The 20,645-nt window shown below is 41.5% G+C and overlaps 1 pseudogene; it reads right to left on the bottom strand.

The window, feature by feature from the left end:
* Positions 1-774: 774 nt before the first annotated feature.
* LOC145640074 (uncharacterized) lies at positions 775-3,475 on the bottom strand (annotated as a pseudogene).
* Positions 3,476-20,645: the final 17,170 nt, after the last annotated feature.

The following is a 20,645-nucleotide window of genomic DNA, read 5'->3' on the forward strand; positions in this document are numbered from 1 at the left end:
CACAATATGGCCTAAAACTATACCTTGTTGAACCATGAAATGACATTTTTCAGAATTAAGCACAAGGTTAGTTTCAAGACAACGTTTAAGAACTAAAGTGAGATGTTCTAAGAAATTATCAAAAGAATCTCCATGTACAGTGAAATCATCCATGAAAACTTCTATAAAATTTTCAAGATAATCTGAAAAGATGCTTACCATACATCTCTGAAAAGTCGCTGGAGCATTGCACAATCCAAATGGCATACGACGATACGCAAATGTGCCATACGGGCATGTGAACGTCGTTTTTTCTTTTTCCTCCGGAGCTATAGGAACCTGCACATAACCTGAATATCCGTCAAGAAAACAGTAATAAGCATGACCAGCAAGACGTTCTACCATTTGATCAATAAAGGGTAAGGGAAAATGATCTTTTCGAGTCATAGAATTAAGTTTCCTGTAATCAACACAAACTCTCCACCCATTTTGCACTCGGGTGGGAACCATTTCTCCCTTATCATTCTCCACCACTGTGATTCCTGACATTTTTGGGACCACTTGCAAGGGACTGACCCAAAGGCTATCTGATATAGGGTATATCACCCCCACTTCGAGAAGCTTTAGTACTTCTTTCTTCACCACTTCCATCATGGGTGGATTAAGTCGTCGTTGCACTTGTCTCACGGGTTTAGCTCCCTCTTCTAATAAGATTCTATGTTGGCACATAGAGGGGCTAATCCCTTTAATAACTGCAACTGTCCACCCTAAGGCTGTTTTGTGCTCCTTGAGAACTTACACCAGCTTTTGCTCTTGAGTTGGAGTTAGATTACTCGCAATTATGACTGGAAGCGTGTCATTCTCTCCCAAAAATGCATACTTCAAGTGGTCAGGCAAAGGTTTTAACTCCACTTCAAGTGGCTGTACAACAGAAGGTAAAAGTCTGTTAGATGTGATAGGCAATTTTATAAATTTATCTGCATACCTTCCTTGCTTATTTGGAAGTACTTCCAAGGAGGAGAAAGCTTCCTTGACATCATTTTCGAGCTCAAAATGTTCCTGCAGGTTATTGTATTGCTCTTTTTCCATAGGTTCGGTCAAAACAACATCTAATGCATCATGACCAGAGAGAAAAAAATACTTGCTCAGTTAATGCATCAATGACATTTATACTAGAAACAGATTCACAATCAGAGGGGTATCTCATGGCATCAAATAAATTAAACCGGATAACCTCCCCATCAAATTCCATAGTCAAAATCCCACTATGAACATCAATCTTGGTTCTAGATGTTTTTAGAAAAGGTCTCCCTAATAAGATTGGTGTTGCATTAGAAGATTCATCATTTGGCATATCTAACACATAAAAATCAGCAGGAAACACAAGTTCATTTACTTGTACTAAGACATCCTCAATCACTCCTAAAGGATAAGTATTAGAACGGTCAGCAAGTTGAATAATCACACGAGTATCTTTTAAAGGTCCTAAGTTCAGAGCTTTATAAATAGATAAAGGCATCACATTAATAGAAGCTCCTAAGTCTAACATGCACCTCTCATATCTCGTGTTGCCTATTCTACAAGGTATAGTAAAAATACCTGGATCCTTGCACTTGGGAGGAATTTTCCTCTGTAAGACAACAGATACGTTCTCACTTACACTGACCTTTTCATCTCCATTCAATTTCCGCTTGTTACTGCATAAATCCTTTAGAAACTTTGCATAACGCGGCACTTGTCTAATGGCTTCCAGTAAAGGTATGTTCACCTCTACCTTGCGAAATACATCTAGCACCTCCTTTTCCATCTCTTTCTTCTTATCCTTAGAAGTTAACCTGCTAGGGAAAGGAACAGAAGAAGAAAAATGGTTAGTTTTGGATGAGACAACATCACTTACCTTAGAGGGTTGCTCATTTTTTTCTGGAACAACAGTCTCTTGTTCCTCTTCGTGTTCTGTTAGCACTTCACTCTTGCTTTTTTCTGGAACCTCTAGCTGCTTGCCACTTCTAAGTGATATGGCGCTTTCATTCTCCTTCGGATTTCTCTCTGGTTTGCTAGGCAACTTGTTAGAATTCTGAGCTTGGAGTTTTCCCACTGTGTTAGCTAACTGAGAAACTTGGTTCTCCAAGTTCTTTAGTCCACTTCTTGTTTCTTGCTGAAAATTCAAAGTGTTGTTAGCCATTGCCTTCACAATTTCTTCTAGAGACATGCTACCAGATTGTGGCTGGGAAACTTGCTGATTTTGAGGTCGCGGCTGATATTGCGGTTGTTGATGAAAACCAGGTGGAGGATTAGGTGCTTGTTGTTACTGGAAAGCTGGTTGTCTGAGGTTGGAGTTGCCTGCCTGCTGCTGAACATTGCCATATCTCAGGTTTGGATGATCTCTCCACCCCGGATTATAAGTCTGAGAGAACGGATCATAACGCCTTCGCTGCCCCTGACCACCACCAATAGAATTCACTTGTTCCTCTTGCATAGTAGGGCACATATCAGTTGGGTGTCCTGCTAACGAACATATGCCACAATATTTTTCTTGCCCTTTTTCAATCATCACTCGCTCCACTAAAGAAGTGAGTTTAGCTAATTGTTGCTCGAAGTTAGAACTCACTACTTCATTAACTTGACGTATAGAACAGGACTTAATATTTCGACCTCCACAGTACTGAGAGTTTGCTGCCATATTTGCTATCAGTGTCTTTGCCTCTACGGGTGTCTTATCAACCAATGCTCCGCCACTTGCAGCATCAATTAGGTTCCGATCTGATTCCGTGAGCCCTTCATAAAAGTATTGCACTAACAACTGCTCACTGATCTGATGGTTTGGACAGCTTTCACATAGCTTTTTGAACCGCTCCCAATACTCATGAAGTGTCTCTGCATCTTCTTGTCGAATCCCACATATTTCTTTTCTAATGTTTGCTGCCAAAGATGCCGGAAAATATTTTTCTATGAATTTTTCTTACATTTGAGCCCAGGTTGTGATGGTTCCTGTAGGCAGTCCGAACAGCCACTCCTTGGCAGCATCAGCCAAGGCAAAAGGAAATGCCTTTAACTTGAGCTAATCAGGGGTTACACCAGCAGGTTTCATCCCCGAACATGCTATGTGAAATTCCTTCAAAAACCTGTTCGCCTCATTCATGTAAACTGAACCCAAGGAACTAGTATTGCGGAAACCTGAAAATGTGGGTAATGCTCTGATCAGTCCAGGCTTGATCTCACATTCTGCCCCGCCATCTAATATGCATAGCAAATTAGGATCAAATGTGGGAACAGCAAGCTGCTTTAAGGTACGGTCAGCCATCTCAAAATTTTCTTCAGTTTCCTCCTCCGAGGATGAACTCTCACTTAGAGGCAATGGAATCTGACGAGCTTGATCCAGTATTTGAGCACGAGTCCTTTTAGCTACAAAAGACGTAGAAAAAGGATTAATTATAAGTCCCTGATTCCTTGCTGCAAATTCCCTTAATCTTTGATTCTTCAAATTTCTGTCACACATAAACACACAAGGAACTAGATGACAAGCTAATAAGGAAAGTTAGCAAAAACACAAGTATTAATGTAATAAAATGCCAACTCCCCGACAACGGCGCCAAAATTTGGAACGACTGTCGCGTGTCTACCAAAAATAAACCTAACTAAAACCTCCTAAAATGTAGTAGGGTAAGCTAGGGTCGATCCCACAGAGAATTGGATTATCAAATTATTACTTGTGTAAGTTAGAAACCCCTATTTTGAACAAATAATGATATGATCTAATAAATAAGCTACTAGCTAGATAACAAATAAAATACGGGGAAATAAACTAATAAAAAGTGAAATACGATTAAATCAAGAATAATGAAATTGGGAATCGGGAGATGTATTATAACATTGGAGTATCAAATATTGCTCATCAAATTATACGAATTATGTTTATATCTTAATGTTAACCAATGAACACAAACAAGCATTCAACACTTCCCTTACTTGCAAATACACCAAATGAACTCTCGGAATATCATCTAACTAACTAATAATCTAGAATAAGCTCTCTAGACTCAATTAATTAGCCGCATTAATAACAAGGAAGTAGTTAACTTAGGCCACAAATCTCACAAGCTCGGACTTGTGCAACTCAAATGGTTGATAATCTTAGGTATTACGACAAGTTTTAGTCACCAATCAAACACCTAATCACTACTAATGGTATTAACTAGGACAATTACGGATCAAAAGTTAATACTCTAGTGATTAAACTAGCAAATTACACTAAAGATGGCCGGTCTAAAATATAATCCTACTAGTTCATAATAATCAAACGGGTTATCAAACCAATTAAGACATAAGAATAATACCCAATAATTACAACAAATCTATTCTAATAATCCAATGCATAATATATCTCCCTACCCACTAATAATCTAGCCTGACATATTAAGAATTAGAATCATAACAATGACAATTATATCACTCATATGACTAAAAAGAAAGAAAACAATAATTGAGATTGAACAACTTCATAGATCATCCAACAAATAATCAAATTGCAATTATTATAAATCACCTAATCTAACAAAGAATTGAAACAATAAAAACAAAAGTACCTTAGTGTAGGCGTCGCTCGAAGTGCGCCTACGTTAAAAGCATGTTGTGAATATGCTTGGCACTCATGGGAAGTGGGAATTGACATTACGATTAGGGACAACGATTGGGGACAAATAAAGTAGGGAGCCGCCAACAAGTTTTTTAAGGAACTTGTAAACCGTTCACGGATCATAAAAAGGCAACCACGATAAAGGGACAACGAAGGCAACGATTGACCCGTGAAGGTTACACCCCATTCATAATCCATGAGATTATTAACTCCATATGGTTCGGAACCACGAAAGGAGGATCGGGGATGATGGTACGAAGTGAGTCATGGAGTCACATTCGCCCGTATTGGCCTCTACTCGATTTTTATAGTGAAAAGCATTCCTGTGATCTCAAAGGCATACAAACAATAATTCAATTCGCTCCAAACTATTATTTAACTAAATTGGTTCAAAATTAATGCACACATAATTCTAAATATTTGGTGATCACTTGATTAAACAACAAGATTAAAAAGGAACCTAAACCGGTTGTCCAAATTATCTTATTAGTCGTGATTTTCAATTACATATTCCCATTAACATGCAATATTGTGATCAATAAATATAATAAAATCAATATAAACATAAAAAAAAAAACAATTTAGTCATAATTCTAACAACAGAAAAATCGTTAGAAAAATAATAATAAAAAGAGCATAACTCTTACTTTGAATCTGTTTGCTTGCAACTACAAAATAATAAACAAGTTAGTAACTTCAAGGAAATAATAAAGCAATAACTAAATTAAATTAAATAAAAACAAGGTTAATTTTTGGGCCAAACCCTCAAACGATTCTACCTTTCACACCTTGGTTTAAGGATAGAACCTCGAATAAAATATGGACTCCTTTGAGTGCTTGAAGAAGGAATTTTGAAGTGAAAAGGGTAGGCTAGTGTTTAGGTTAAGAGCATAGAAGAGAGAAAATAAGAATAAAAAGAATTCCGGTTGCCTCGTTCATCAGAAATGAGGGGGTATTTATAGGGAAATGTGCTGAGGGAGCACACGGAACCCTAAAATGATAAAAACCCTAAAAAAGTATCCCGTGACACGGTCAGACTGTACCGTGACACGGTTAGACTGTACCGTCATACGGTACAAGTTCCCGTGACACGGTCAGTTTTTGGAGTGTCGCGGGAAATTTTCAGAAAACGGAACGGAAAACGCGTTAAGGGTTTACGCGGAAAGGACACGGAACTCCCCGTGTCACGAGAACTCCCACCGTCAGACGGGAAGAGTTCCCGTGACACGGTCAAGCTTGACCGTGACACGGTCAGTTCCAGTCCACTTTTCCGTCTAAATTCATTTTTAACCCTAATTTCTTTCGGCTTTCTGAGTGCCGATTGATAATTTCGGGCTTTTTTCTGACTTTTATAAAAATAAAAATAAATAAAATATTTGGGCCAAAAATAATAATAAAATAATAAAAAGGTTTGGGCTTAAAATTAATTAACAAATTAAAACTATGCTTTTACCAAACACCAAGACTGATCCATGGACCTTTCAAAAATATGAATTTAATAAAATACAATATTTTAAGCACTCTCGGGATTAAATACTAAACCCGGCCAATAGTGGCGGTGAAAGGTTATTTATCATCGGGCTTGGTTTTGGAGAGACATTTTTAGGTGTCTACAGAAGCCCCCACTTTGACTGAGTTTGTAGAAACGTCAGTTTCGAAAACGATAGTCAAAGTAGTCGATAGGGACGGAGAATGATTTAAGACGTTCTGCGATCCTAAATCACTCTGTATACGCCGATACCTGCAGAAAAATGTTAATTCCACAGATAAAAGAGTAAAGGGATAGAATACATATCTGGCACCAGTGTGTTGGTGACAAACGAGTTTGGTATTTTCCTATACTTGAAGGAATCTACCGAGTGACATTGGTTGAAACGCTTTCCATGCTTGAGGAAAGCCGACTGAAGAGTTTGGTACCTTTCTAAGCCTGAAGGAAGCTACCGGATAATACTTTCCATGCCTGAGGAAAGTCGACAAACGAATTTGGTGTCATTCTATTCTTGAAGAATTCCACCGATAATGCCTTCCATACTTGAGGAAAGCCGACAAAGGAATTTTGTGGTTTTCTATACTTGAAGAAAAATCCACTGATGATGCTTTCCATGCCTGAGGAAAGCCGACTTGGCGGTTTTCTATACTTGAAGAAAAATCCACCAATAACGCTTTCCAAGCCTGAGGAAAGCCGACTTGACGATTTTCTATACTTGAAGAAAAATCCACCGATAACGCTTTCCAAGCCTGAGGAAAGCTGACGGTTGCTGAAAAGTGTATGGTGGTTTGATTATCCCCGAACATGGGCTGTAAATGATTCATAATTTTAAGCCGATTATCCGACCATATTAAATGTTTAAAATGCCGCAAAATAGGCTTTGACGCTTGCCAGGGGTAAAATAGTAATTTTAGTCCCCCTTAAACATCAGTTGGGATTTTCCGCGTAACTGTAGCGAAAAAAATAATCACCCAATAAACTCGGAAAGTCAGCCAAACTGGTCAAAAAGCTAAGAATATTCCCTGACCAGGCTCATATTTGCCGCGCCACGTCAGAAGGTTCCCGTGACACGGTCAGGGATTCCCGTCTGACGGGACTAGTATCCCGTGTCACGGGACAAATATTTTTCTTTTTTTTCTTTTTTTTTATTTTCGTTGTTTGAATCAGTCAACAACGGCTCTTTTTTGTCCTTTTCTGCCTTTAAATCCGCGTGCACCATTTTTTCATTTCACATTTCTTCTTGCTTTCACATTTGCTTTCATCATTCACCACTTTAGCTTCTCTCTTTCCAAAAGCTGCCGCGCCACGCCTGGCGTTAACCGCCGGCCGTTCGAAACTCGCCGTGACACGGTAACGGCGACCGTGACACGGTTAGTCTCTCTCTTTTTTTTTTTTTTTTTTTTTGTCTTCTCCTTTTTTGCTTTGCTGCGGCTGTTTGGCTACTACGCTGCTGCTGATTCGTTGCTACTTCTGTTTCTGTTCCTGTACTGCCGTCTAGTTCACCGGAGCTCCGTCAGCCTTGAAAGTTTGTCGTGACACGGTTCCTCTTGACCGTGACACGGTTAGTCTTTCCCGTGTCGCGGCAGTTGCGCTGGTGACCGGAACATATTTTTGAGTTTTGGAGTTCGAATTTCACCAATTTTGTTGTAATTCCTCGATCTTCTCCTCGGTTTTGACTTTTTACACACATCCATGTAAGCTCCCTTTGATTTTTGCTTTGAATTTGCTTCACATTAACAATTTCATGACAAACCCTAAAAAAAATCAATTTGGGGGTTTTTTATTTTGAAGCTTTATGTTGAAATTCTTGCCATGATTTTATTTGTATATGTGTACATGTGTGTTTGTGAGAAATTTGAGATAAAAATTGCATGACTTGATGGAGAATTGAGCAAATCACCATTTTTGGGTGCTACTTTGTGAAATAATGTTCATGCTTTGAAATGGTGAAAAAATAGTGGTGAATCTTGTGAAATGATGTGTTGATTCATATTTTGCATATGTACTATATTGTCATGGAGAACATAGTATCATGCGGCTAGGAGCACTGTAGTATTAGTTTGTTATGGAGAAACTAAATACTATAATTTTTGCCAATTTTTAGCCTTGAGGTAAAAATTTAGCGTATAATTCAATAAACAACTAAATAACTCAGGAAATGATGCCAAGTATTTAGATTATTATTTTGCAATTTAAAATGTTTAGGAAATGATGCTAAACATTTAGATTTTGATAAAATTTAGCATATAATTCAATAAACAACTAAATAGCTTAGGAAATGATGCTAAGTATTTAGATTTTATTATAAATATGCAACTTGAATTAAATGTTTAGGAAATGATGCTAAACATTTAGATTTTGACAATAGCATGCCTAGACGACGAGATTGCGACCTTTCTACCCGCGGCCGACGTCGGTCTTTTCGGGAGGACACTCCCACTGTCCCTGAGGGCGTGGACGACGACATCTTGGAGTCCGAGCCTCGGACTTCTACGAGTAGGGGTAGGTGGGTTCCACCTCCGTGGACTCTAGACCAGTTGGTTTTCTGCCGTGAAAACCACGTTTCTCATCGTGCACTCTCCGGCATAGTCGATGGCACACTTCGCCATCATGGTTCCGGGGCCGGTGATTTGATCCCTCGACTCCACCAAATCATTACGGGAGATCCTGTTACGAGCGCCCTATGGGAGTCGTCTGGCTTGGTCGATTTCTACGCGGCGGTTGTAGGGTTTCGCAGCCCCCGGGGTTGCGGCGCGACGGTTGTTCGTGCGTTGTTGGAGTGTTTTTGGGATACTACCAACACGTTTCACTTTGCTTGGGGGGAGATGACGGTGACCCCCTTAGACTTCAGCATGATCAGCGGGTTGGGCTTTACCGACCGGGCAGTAGGCCAGATGTCTGATCTATCCTGGACATCGGCTGAGGTAGCTGATTTGTTAGGTCCGATCGTTCAGCACATCAGGACTCGTCCGGTGTCACGAGGTGGTCCTAGGAGTGGACGATCGGAGTCGGCTTCAGTTCTTGCTCGCGGCTTCGATATGGAGGATACGCCGGCCGAGCAGCGGGTGCGGATCTTCATCTTGATCCTGATCTCTATGACCCTCTCTCCTGACAGGAGTTCACGCGTGCTCCTCTGCTACCTCCCTTCTTTGGCCAGGATTCCCGAGATAGGATCCTACAGCTGGGCCAGTCTTGGATACGCGGATCTTCTTCTATCTCTACTTCATGGTTGCCGTCAGCTGAATGACGAGTCCCCTATTACCGTTTACGGCCTGTGGAGAGTCATAGAGGTGATGATCTTTTCCCTTCTTGTTCCATTTCGGCTTGTTCGATTCTTATGCTGAATGTTATTTTTGTTGCTGTAGACACCTAAAAATATCTCCCCAAAACCAAGCCCGATGATAAATAACCTTTCGCCGCCACTGTTGGTCGGGTTTAGTATTTAATCCCGAGAGTGCTTAAAAAATCGTATTTTATTAAATTCATATATTTGAAAGGTCCATGGATCAGTCTTGGTGTTTGGTAAAAGCATAGTTTTAATTTGTTAATTAATTTTAAGCCCAAACCTTTTTTTTATTTTATTATTATTTTATTATTTTTGGCCCAAATATTTTATTTATTATTTTCTCATTTTAGCCCGAATATTAAGAGTCAGAAAAAAGCCCGTAATTATCAATCGGCACTCAAAAAGCCGAAAGAAATTAGGGTTAAAAAATGAATTTAGACGGAAAAGTGGACTGGAGTTGACCGTGTCACGGTCAGGCTTGACCGTGTCACGGGAACACTTCCCGTCTGACGGTGGGACTTCCCGTGACACGGGAGGTCTGCCGTGACACGGGAAGCTCCGCGTCCTTTCCGCGTAAACCCTTAACGCGTTTTCCGTTCCGTTTTCTGAAAATTTCCCGCGACACTCCAAAGACTGACCGTGTCACGGGAACTTGTACCGTCTGACGGTACAGTCTAACCGTGTCACGGTACACTCTGACCGTGTCACGGGATATTTTTTAGGGTTTTTTATCATTTTAGGGTTCCGTGTGCTCCCTCAGCACATTTCCCTATAAATACCCCTTCATTTCTGATGAACGGGGCAACCAGAATTCTATTATTCTTATTTTTTCTCTTCTATGCTCTTAACCTAAACACTAGCCTACCCTTTTCACTTCAAAATTCCCTCTTCAAGCACTCAAAGGAGTCCATATTTTACTCGAGGTTCTATCCTTAAACCAAGGCGTGAAAGGTAGAATCGTTTGAGGGTTTGGCCCCAAAATTAATCTTGTTTTTTATTTAATTTAATTTTTGTTTTATTATTTCCTTGAAGTTACTGACTCGTTTTATTATTTTGTAGTTGCAAGCAAACAGATTCAAAGTAAGAGTTATGCTTTTTTTATTATTATTTTTCTAACGATTTTTCTGTTGTTAGAATTATGATTAAATTGGTTCTTTTTATGTTTATATTAATTCTGTTATTTATTTTGATCACGATATTGCATGTTAAAGGGAATATGTAATTGAAAATCACGCCTAATAAGATAATTTGGACAACCGGCTTAGGATCCTTTTTAATCTTGTTGTTTAATCAAGTGATCACCAAATTTTTAGAATTATGTGTGCATTAATTTTGATCCAATTTAGTTAAATAATAGTTTGGAGCAAATTGAATATTTTATTGTATGCCTTTGAGATTACAGGAATACTTTTCACTATAAGAATCGAGTAGAGGCCAATACGGGCGAATGTGACTCCATGACTCACTTCGTACCATCATCCCCGATCCTCCTTTCGTGGTTCCGAACCATATGGAGTTAGTAATCTCATGGACTATGAATGGGGTGTAACCTTCAAGGGTCAATCGTTGTTGCCTATCGTTGTCCCTTATCGTGGTTGCCTTTTTATGATCCGTGAACGGTTTACAAGTTCCACAAAAACTTGTTGGCGGCTCCCTACTTTGCTTTGTCCCTAATCGTAATGTCAATTCCCACTTCCTATGATTGCCAAGCATATTCACCACATGCTTTTAATGTAGGCGCACTTCGAACGACGCCTACAGTTGCAGTTATGGTTCTACGAGTACTTCCCAGGCTTGGCTCCTCGCCGGCGTCGGGGAGTGGTCCATGACTTCCCCGTCGGTGCCAGCTAGCGTGACCGAGGGGAGTCACGGGTGGAGTCTGTTCCGGCGCTTCGTGGGGTACTACGCCGAGGCACCTCTTCCGTTGGCGTAAGAATTAGCTTTGTTGCGTTTTTTCCTTCTGATGTTGTTTTTGTCGTTTCACGCCTAACTTTTTATGGTTTCCAGGTTCCCATTGATGTCCAGTATCTTCCTTGGGCCGGGATGACTGATCTACCCGAGGCCCTACGTCTTTCAGTGTACCGTACCATTTTGGTTGGTACTGGGCGCTTTGTCTGGTATTTGGGGGAGCGAGTCGTCCGTCAGCATAGCGGCGATCGCTTTGTGGTGCCTTCTTCCCCGCCATAGTCGATGTTGGACTCCCGCTTGATCAGAGGGTTGATCAACAGGAGAGAGCGCTACACTTTTCCGTGGCAGGAGCTCGTTCACATGGAGAGCGACTACGCGCGGGATTTGCTTCCCTCTCTAGCTCCTCCACCCCGTCTTCCCGAGGCATGATTTATTTCAAAACTCTTCTTTACTAGTCTCTGTTTTAAATAGTCGAATAACTTGATTATTCGATCATGTTTTCAGATGACCATTCACCCTGTGGGGAGGATTCAGATTCCTCCTCAGTCTGTCCGCTACCCTGGGCCGATCGGTATCACGGAGGACCATATTGCTGACGCGCCGGAGGGTTATAGACAGGCGCAGGAGTCAGTGCCTGAGGCTTTTGAGCCGGTGAGTTTTCTTCGGCGTATTATCCACTCTTTTAATGCTGCTTATTACTGATTTTTCTTTGTTTTATCCTTAGCCTAACCGCCCGGAGGTGATGGGAATTATGAAGCTGGTGGACGCGCTGAAGTATTGCATCATCAAGCTTTGGTGTGGTGCGAGTTGTCGGAGCTCTAGCGACGTCCTTGAGGTATCACTTATTACTTTTTCATTTCTACCATTTGTTTTATTTTGCATCATTGACACCTTTTGATTTTGTATTTTTTCAAGAGCGACGGAGGTCCCGCTCGCGCTCGAGGCCCAGAGGCTCGGACGAGGAGGAGCTTGGTCATAGTAGACGATCTCCTGAGGCTCACCGGCGTTCTCAGCGAGAGCCGCAGACTACTCAGCCGTTCCAGGAGGCTCAGTGGCAGCAAGGGCAGTCTTCTCAGCGTCCGTCATTTTCACAGCCTCCAGTTCCTGAGTTTGGGTCTCCTTTGGATCCTGGTTCATTCTCGGCCCCATTATCCGGGATTCCTCCACCACTGTCGGGCTTGTTCTCGGTTCCGCTATATGGGACGATGCCTTCGCCGACGATTCCAGTATCTTTGGGCCAGTCTACTCCACTTTCCGGCTGGACGGGTCCTGCTTTGAGCTTGACTACTACTGGGCCTACGGGGACTAGTAGGGACGCTACTCCCCGTACTCGGATGGTCGAGGGACTCTTTGGTTCGCCGTTTCCATACACACAGGAAGGTCCACATGCACAGGGACAAGATGAGACTGATTCTGATTCTAGAGATTTTTGACCGAGGGTCTTTGTGCATACTGTGATGACACTTGATACATTTATGTATTACGACTCTTTGTACATTATTTACAGTTTATATATCTACTATTGTGTGTGTTAGTGTGTGTTTGAGACTCTTTGTGTGTGATTGTGTACTTATTAATGACACGACGAAAAAAAACATAAGTGGAGTAATGGAGGGTACCGACCTTCCCCAAAAGAAAAGAAATAAAATTACCTTCCTCAAAAGAAAAGAAAAGAAAAGAAATAAAAAAATATCTTCCCCAAAAGAAAAATAAAAAAATAAAAAGCAAAAGAAATAAAATCGTAAAGATAAAAATAAAAAAGGCGAGAATTTTATTAGAAATAGAACTCTACTGAAAAACAAACGTTAAAGATAAGAAAATACAAAAAATCCGGATAGATACGAAAAAGATGAAAAAAAAAAAAAAAAAAACAGGCGCGTAAAGTGCCGTGACACGGCACTGTTCACCGTGTCACGGCAAAGGTTCCCGTGACACGGTGGAATTTCCCGTGTCACGGGAAGTTTATTATTCAGCGGTTTGTTTCACGCGTGCGAAAAGATAAATTATGGGCAGTTTCGAGCGCTTTTGCTATAAAATAAGACCAGATTATTCATGATATGCATAATTACGAAAGACAAAATAATTTAGAATTTCATATTTCAATAATCATGTCTCAGAATTTTGATAATACATTGCGCGACTGGTCTTATTCTTTGACCAATGCTGAAAAAAGAGAATTAGAATTATTTCATGTCAGGGGTTTGCTAGCCCTGCGACATGTAGCTATTGAACATGATTTTCTTAGGGCAGCATTAGATTATTGGAGTCCAGAAACGCACTGTTTCAAATTTGATTATGATGAAATATGTCCTCTGCCGGAGGAATTTGGCGCAATCTTTGGATTTCCTGCTAGGAATCTTATAGCCATGCCTACCTTACGTGAATATTATTACCAAGACTTTGAACGCCATCTGAATCTAACAGATCCAGATTTAAATAGAATTGTTTGTGGTAATGAAGTAGACATAGAAAAACTTGATAACTTATATTTTAATCGCCCTGTCTCTGAGTCTTATCATGTGTATCGTAGAAGGGCATATATTTTTTGCATGTTTAGCAAGCTACTTTTTGCAAACGGTAGGGTAGGACATGCTTGTTTAGCGTCTGTGCTTGAGCATGTAGAATCCGGAAGATCTCCTATGCCGACGTGCCTTGGAGAAACATTTCGTGGCCTAGACGAGGCAAAATCTGACCGGAAAGCCATCAGGAAGGGCTCTCTGGTACTATTACAGGTAAAAATACGCTCTGAATAGCCCCCGTGACACAAAACAGTCATCGTGTCACGGTTAGGTTCTGTCGTGACACGGTCAAAACTACCGTGTCACGGGAATCTGCAGTTTTTTTTTTTTTTTTTTACGATTAATGTTCTTTTTGTTTTCTTGTTTTGCAGATTTGGTTGATGGAGCGTTTGGAATTATTTGAAGCCCCCGATGACATTGAAAAATATGGCCCTAACGACTTAGTCCGTAGGAAGAAGAATTATTCTGCGAACATGTCGTATGAAGATTGGAAAAATTTCTTTGCAAAGAGAGAATTTTCCATTCGTTGGGTGGTGCCTTGGTGGAGGCTTACTAGGATGGTTGGCACGAATGAAACACCATATTGTCGTGTTCCTAGTATCTCCAAATTGACCTTTTACTGTCCCTCTCGACTAATGCGGCAGTATGGACTTGAACAAGTAATTCCATGCTATAACGATAGTCCTCGTGAAGTATCGTTGCATGAAAGTAACGTTCACAAGTACGAGACTTATTGGATTGGAAGACCTTTGTGGACCGTTTCTGCAAGTGACCAAGCTCCTCCTCCCTTATCTAGTGCATACAAGGCATGGTTGAACCCTAGAAGCAAGAGGGAACGATTCGGATCACGCAAGTCTGATGTAAAGAGTCGTCTTGGAGATAAGAAAGCTCCTCTTAAAGATCGCCTAGGTCCGAGAACACAAGGAATTGAGTTTAAGACTCCTAAGATGCCAAGAAAGAAGACCTATGTGAAAGGAAAGGGTAAAGAAAAGATGGTGTATAGGGAGAAACAACCAAAAAAGTTCAAGAAAGGTGAAAGGGGCGAAAGTTCGACTAGGGGTGTGACGGTTCGGGCTACAAAAGACACACTAATGGTGAAGGCCGACCTAATTGAGCAAGAGAAGGATGTTCCTAAAGAGAAGAGAGATTAGATCAATAGTGCTTTGCATTTTATTATTTAATTTATATTTAAAATAAGGCGTATGATGCCAATATTGTAGTCGCATTTATTTTAATAATAATAGCGCATTTATTTCTTAAATAAAAATTACAATGACTTTTATATATTATCCGAGTCAAGGAGTCGGACGCAATGGAAGAACAAAGCTCGAACAGGAAATTCGCAACGAATGCGCCAATAAATAAAACGGGAAACTGAAAATTTGTCGTGTCACGGTCAAAAGGTCCCGTGACACGGTTAAAGTTCCCGCGTCACGGCAAAACTTTTTTTTTTTTTTTTTTTTCGTGACGTGGTACGGAATAGTTCTCCGTCAGACGGGAACAAATCCCGTGTCACGGGAGGCTTTCTGTTCTTTTTGCTGTTCAGATTTTGCCGTGACACGGGATTTTCTCCCGTCAGACGGGAATGCTTCCCATGTCGCGGCATATGTACCCTTTTTTTTTTTTTTTTTTTTTGCTGTGACGCAATGTTGAACCGGGCACATATTAAATCAATAGAGGGAGCATTTTTTTTATTTTAAAGTGGCCGGGCCCCCTTGAGGGGTTGCCTACGTATCCTAAAAAGGAATCAGGCCATACGTAGCTCTATTGGGTCATGAACCCATGCGACTAGGCGTAGAACTTTTTGAGTTGATCCAAGTTGGTTAAATTATGGAAGCCGTTACCGTCCATGTCTACCAATTGTGCCGCTCCGCCGGACAGGATGGCTTTAACAATGTACGGGCCTGACCAGTTCGGTCTAAATTTTCCTCTTGGATCTAACACATTTTTGCGGAGGGCCTTAAGCACTAGGTCACCCTCTTTGATGTTCCTGGTCTTGACTTTTTTATTGAAATGTCGTGCCATACGTTGTTGGTAGGTTTGGACATGATGCAAAGCTGCCAAGCGTTTTTCATCAAGCAAGACCAGTTCGTCGTATCTTGCTCTAATCCAGTCGACTTCATCTAGTTGGCTTTCCAATGCGATTCGGAGAGAAGGTATTTTGAGCTCGATTGGTTGTACAGCTTCGACGCCATAGACCAAGGAGAAAGGGGTAGCCCCTGTCGATGTACGGACAGAGGTTCGATAACCCCAAAGGGCGAAATGTAGCTTACTGGGCCAATCTTTATAATTTTCCGTCATCTTTTCGATGATGGTCTTCACGTTTTTGTTGGCCGATTCGACTGCTCCGTTCATTTGTGGTATGTAAGGTGATGATCGATGATGTTTGATGTGATATTTCTGCAACAATTCCGCGCATTCGGCATGGAAATGTGTTCCATTGTCACTGATCATCTCATGTGGTACCCCATAGCGGCATATAATATTTTTCTCAATGAATTGAGCTACATGTTTTGCCGTCAGCTTGGCATATGAGGCTGCCTCAACCCATTTGGTGAAGTAATCGATTGCTACGAGAATGAATTCATGCCCCCCTTGTCCTGGTGGTGTGATTTTTCCAATGATGTCGATGCCCCAATTGGAGAAAGGCCATGGAGAAATATACGTGTAGAGAAGTGAAGGTGGAACATGTTGTAAGTTTGCATAGATTTGGCACTTCATACATTTCTTGACGTACTCGTGACAATCTCGCTCCATAGTTGTCCAATAGTAACCTTGTCGTTGAATCTTTTGGACTAACATCTTTGCATTCATGTGAGTTCCACATATACCAGCATGAAGGTTTTCCATGGTTTTATGTGCTTCTTTTTTAGCTACACATAAGAGATTCCTTCCTGTTGCGGTTCTCTTATGGAGTTCTCCCCTGATGAGCACATACTGTGAGGCCAGGAGCCTCAAAGCACGGCATGCCCTTTTATCAGTATTAGGAGGATACTCTGCTCTTGTCACATAATTAAGGATGTCTGTATACCATGGTTCTTCTTCATCTTCTCGTTCATCATCAAGTGCATGAACATAAGCTGGTTCATATCTTCTCTCTATGGTATGTGGCATTCTGATCGTGTCAGCTGGAATTCGCACCATTGATGCTAACTTAGCTAGTGCGTCGGCGAACTGGTTTTCTTCTCTTGGCAAATATGTATATTCCACTTCATCTAGTTGCTCCGTGAGAGTTTCCAGATGAGCTTGATACGTAGCGAGACTTTCACTCCTCACTTTCCATCTCTTAGAGATTTGGTTAATGATTAGTGAGGAGTCACCATAGATTCTGAGTTTCTTGATTCCCAAGGCGACAGCTGTTTCTAATCCCAAAATGCATGCTTCATATTCTGCGGCATTATTGGTGACATCAAAGTCGAGCTTCATGGAAATTGGGATGTGTTCTTCATTGGGCGATACGAGCAAGACTCCCACACCACATCCCTTTTGGTTTGAAGCTCCATCGAAATAGAGCGTCCAACTATCGTCTTCGGTCATGAGTAAATCTTCGTCAGGGAAATCGTACTCATCTTCTTCTTTTTCAGCTTCTTCTAGCGGAAAGTCTGCTAAGAAGTCAGAAACTGCAGAACCTTTGATGGCCTTTTGTGGCACGAATCTTAAGTCAAATTGAGCTAGATTGACTATCCACCTTGATAATCTGTCGTTGAGTGTTGCTTTCTCGAACAGATATTTGAGAGGATCCATCTTAGACACGACATGCACTGTATGAGTGAGCATGTAATGTCTCAGTTTTTGTGCGGCCCATACAAGTGCGAGACACAATTTCTCGAGTGGCGTGTATCGCGTCTCATATCCTTGGAGTTTCTTGCTCAGGTAATAGATTGCATTCTCCTTGCTTTCGATCTCTTGTGCTAGCATCGCCCCCATCGTTTCTCTTGTGACCGTAAGGTAGATTCGAAGAGGAAAGTGAGGTATTGCCGGCGCTAGCACGGGTGGGTTTGCCAAATACTCTTTGATTTTGTCGAAAGCCTTTTGGCAGTCATTATCCCATGTGACTGGGACATTCTTCTTAAGCTTCTTGAATATAGGTTCGCATATCGATGTGAGCTTTGATATGAACCTACTTATGTACTGCAACCTTCCAATGAAGCCTCGAATTTCCTTCTCATTTTTGGGTGGTGGCATGGCCATGATCGCTTTTACTTTTGAAGGATCTATTTCAATCCCTCGAGAACTGATCACATATCCAAGTAATTTACCTGACGTGACTCCGAATGCACATTTTGCTGGATTTAATCTCATGTTGTACTTACGGAGTCTTGCAAAAAATTTGCGAAGTGCGACAATATGGCCTGGGCGATCTTTAGACTTGACAACCATGTCATCAACATAGACCTCCACCTCCTTGTGCATCATGTCATGTAAAAGTGATGTGGCTGCTCTTTGGTAGGTGGCACCCGCGTTTTTCAAACCGAATGGCATTACCGTATAGCAATATGTACCCCACTGTGTGATGAATGTGGTTTTCTCCATGTCTTCTTCGGCCATCAGTACTTGATTATATCCGGCGTAATCATCCATGAATGACAGGAGCGCATGGTTTGATGTATTATCGACCAGAATGTCAATGTGAGGTAAAGGGAACCCATCTTTTGGGCTTGCTTTATTGAGGTCCCTGTAATCAACACGCATTCTGACCCTTCCATCCTTCTTTGGAACTGGGACCACATTTGCTATCCATTCCGGATACTTGGATACTCTGATGAAACCTGCGGCCAATTGCTTCCTGATTTCTTCTTTGATTTTGAGAGCCACATCTGGTTTCATTCGGCGCAGCTTTTGTTTGACAGGCTTCATACCTGGCATGAGTGGTATCGTATGATGAGCTATATCCCTGTCAATTCCTGGCATATCTTGGTATGACCAAGCAAATACATCAACAAATTCACTAAGCAAGTTAATTAGCTCTTTGCGTTCATCTTGACTTAGCGTTAATCCAATTTTTACTTCTTTAACAGTCGTATCATTGGAAATATTAACTGTTTCTGTATCTTCAATAACTGCTGTTTTATTTTCGTGTTCTTCCATTGCTTTTATTATTTCTTTGTCATTTTTATCATTAGCAAAGCAATATTGATCAGGGCTAGGGAAATGGCACACATCGTAAGCAAAGGTATTCATTTTATTGAATTCACTGGCTAAAACATCAAGAGAGGCAAGGTCAGCTGCGACCTCACCAGAATTATTAGGACTAGAAAGATAAGGTTCAACAAGAGACTTAGGGCTGAACTCTATAGCAGAAAGAGGGTCGGCCTCAAACTCTAAGGACTCATCTACAGACTTAGACTCAGACTCGGACTCGGACCCAGACAATTCAGGCTCATCAAACATAGGACCCTCGCCAGCGGTTATTTCCAACTTCTCTCCACTTGGCGTAGTGATCCTCAATGTCTTGCGCCATCCCCTTGAAATGTTGTCAGCTTGGATGATTAACTTGGAGGGATCAAACTCCTTGTTTGCTATGACCGCTTGAACGAGCTCAGAGTTATCATTGCAGACCGGCTTGGATTCATTTTTCTCCATTCCAAAAAGAAGATTAATTCCAAGATCATCAGAGTTCAGGCTGGCTGACTTCTCGACTGTGGAGAGTTCTTCATCGAGGAAGTCACAATCGAGGAATACCTCGAATCCTGGTTCACAGATCCCATCATGGACAAATGGTTTGGGGAATTCATAGCATGGGAAGTATTCCCCTTCTTTGATATATTGGCCGTTGAGAGTCAACGGATATGGATCCATGGCCATTTCTGTCTTTGTGATTCGAGCATTGTTGCGAGCTTTCATTTTCAACGCAGCCTGTTTCAGATCTTCCTTTGTCGGCTCGAATCTTAAGCCGAAAGTGTCCTTCTTGATTGCACCAGGATGGCCCCAAGATTTAGCCATTTCCTTCTTAAGCCCAAGGGTCATTCCAGGAAAGTGACCTTGCTTTTTCAGAATGGCGTTGATACTAGTGTTTGAATAAGGATCGAAGTCGAGATGACACTTTTCCTCTTCTTCGATCGCAAGAACATCATCTAAAGAAAAACCCCACAGATCTTCATCTTCCTTGTCGTGTTCAACATGGACGATAGGGGTATCAATAACTTGAATGCGCATAGGAGAAGCATCGATAGTAATCGGAATCCCTCCCACTATGGCTTTCACTTTCTGGTGAAGCGACGATGGAATCGCCTTTAGCTCATGAAGCCAAGGGCGTCCTAACAACAGATTGAAAGAGGCCTTAATGTCCACCACCTGAAACTTGGTGCGACGCTCAACGGCCCCAGTGGTTATATTCAGTATGATAGTACCCACGGCTTGACGGCGAGTATTATCGTAAGCTCGAATCCCCTGAGTGGAGGGAGTCAACTCTTCATTCTTAATACCCAACTTTTTTGTAGTACGGAGTGGGCACACATTGATTGCAGAGCCATTATCAACCAGGCTCATAGGAACATTCATCTGCCCACACACCACAGTGAGGTGTAAGGCCTTATTATGTTGGTCCCCTTCCGGGGGTAGATCCTTATCAGAAAAGGAAATCAGATTGCTGGTACTCGGCAGCTCAGTAGTGAGGAAGTTGACCAGTCCTTGGGGAGTTATGTCGTCATCGACTCCTATCTTCACCAAAGCATTCATTACAGCCTTTCGATGCTCGTGGGAAGTGGCCAAAAGCTTCCATACATTCATCTCCACCTTGGTCTTTTGCAGCTGTTTGACCACATCGCTATTCACAGGGTCGACGGGATCAACTATCGGATTTGATTGTGGTGGAGGTGGAGGTGGATTAGG

The sequence above is a fragment of the Chenopodium album genome, chromosome 7 (assembly GCF_948465745.1).
Source record: "Chenopodium album chromosome 7, dcCheAlbu1.1, whole genome shotgun sequence".
Taxonomy (NCBI): domain Eukaryota; kingdom Viridiplantae; phylum Streptophyta; class Magnoliopsida; order Caryophyllales; family Amaranthaceae; genus Chenopodium; species Chenopodium album.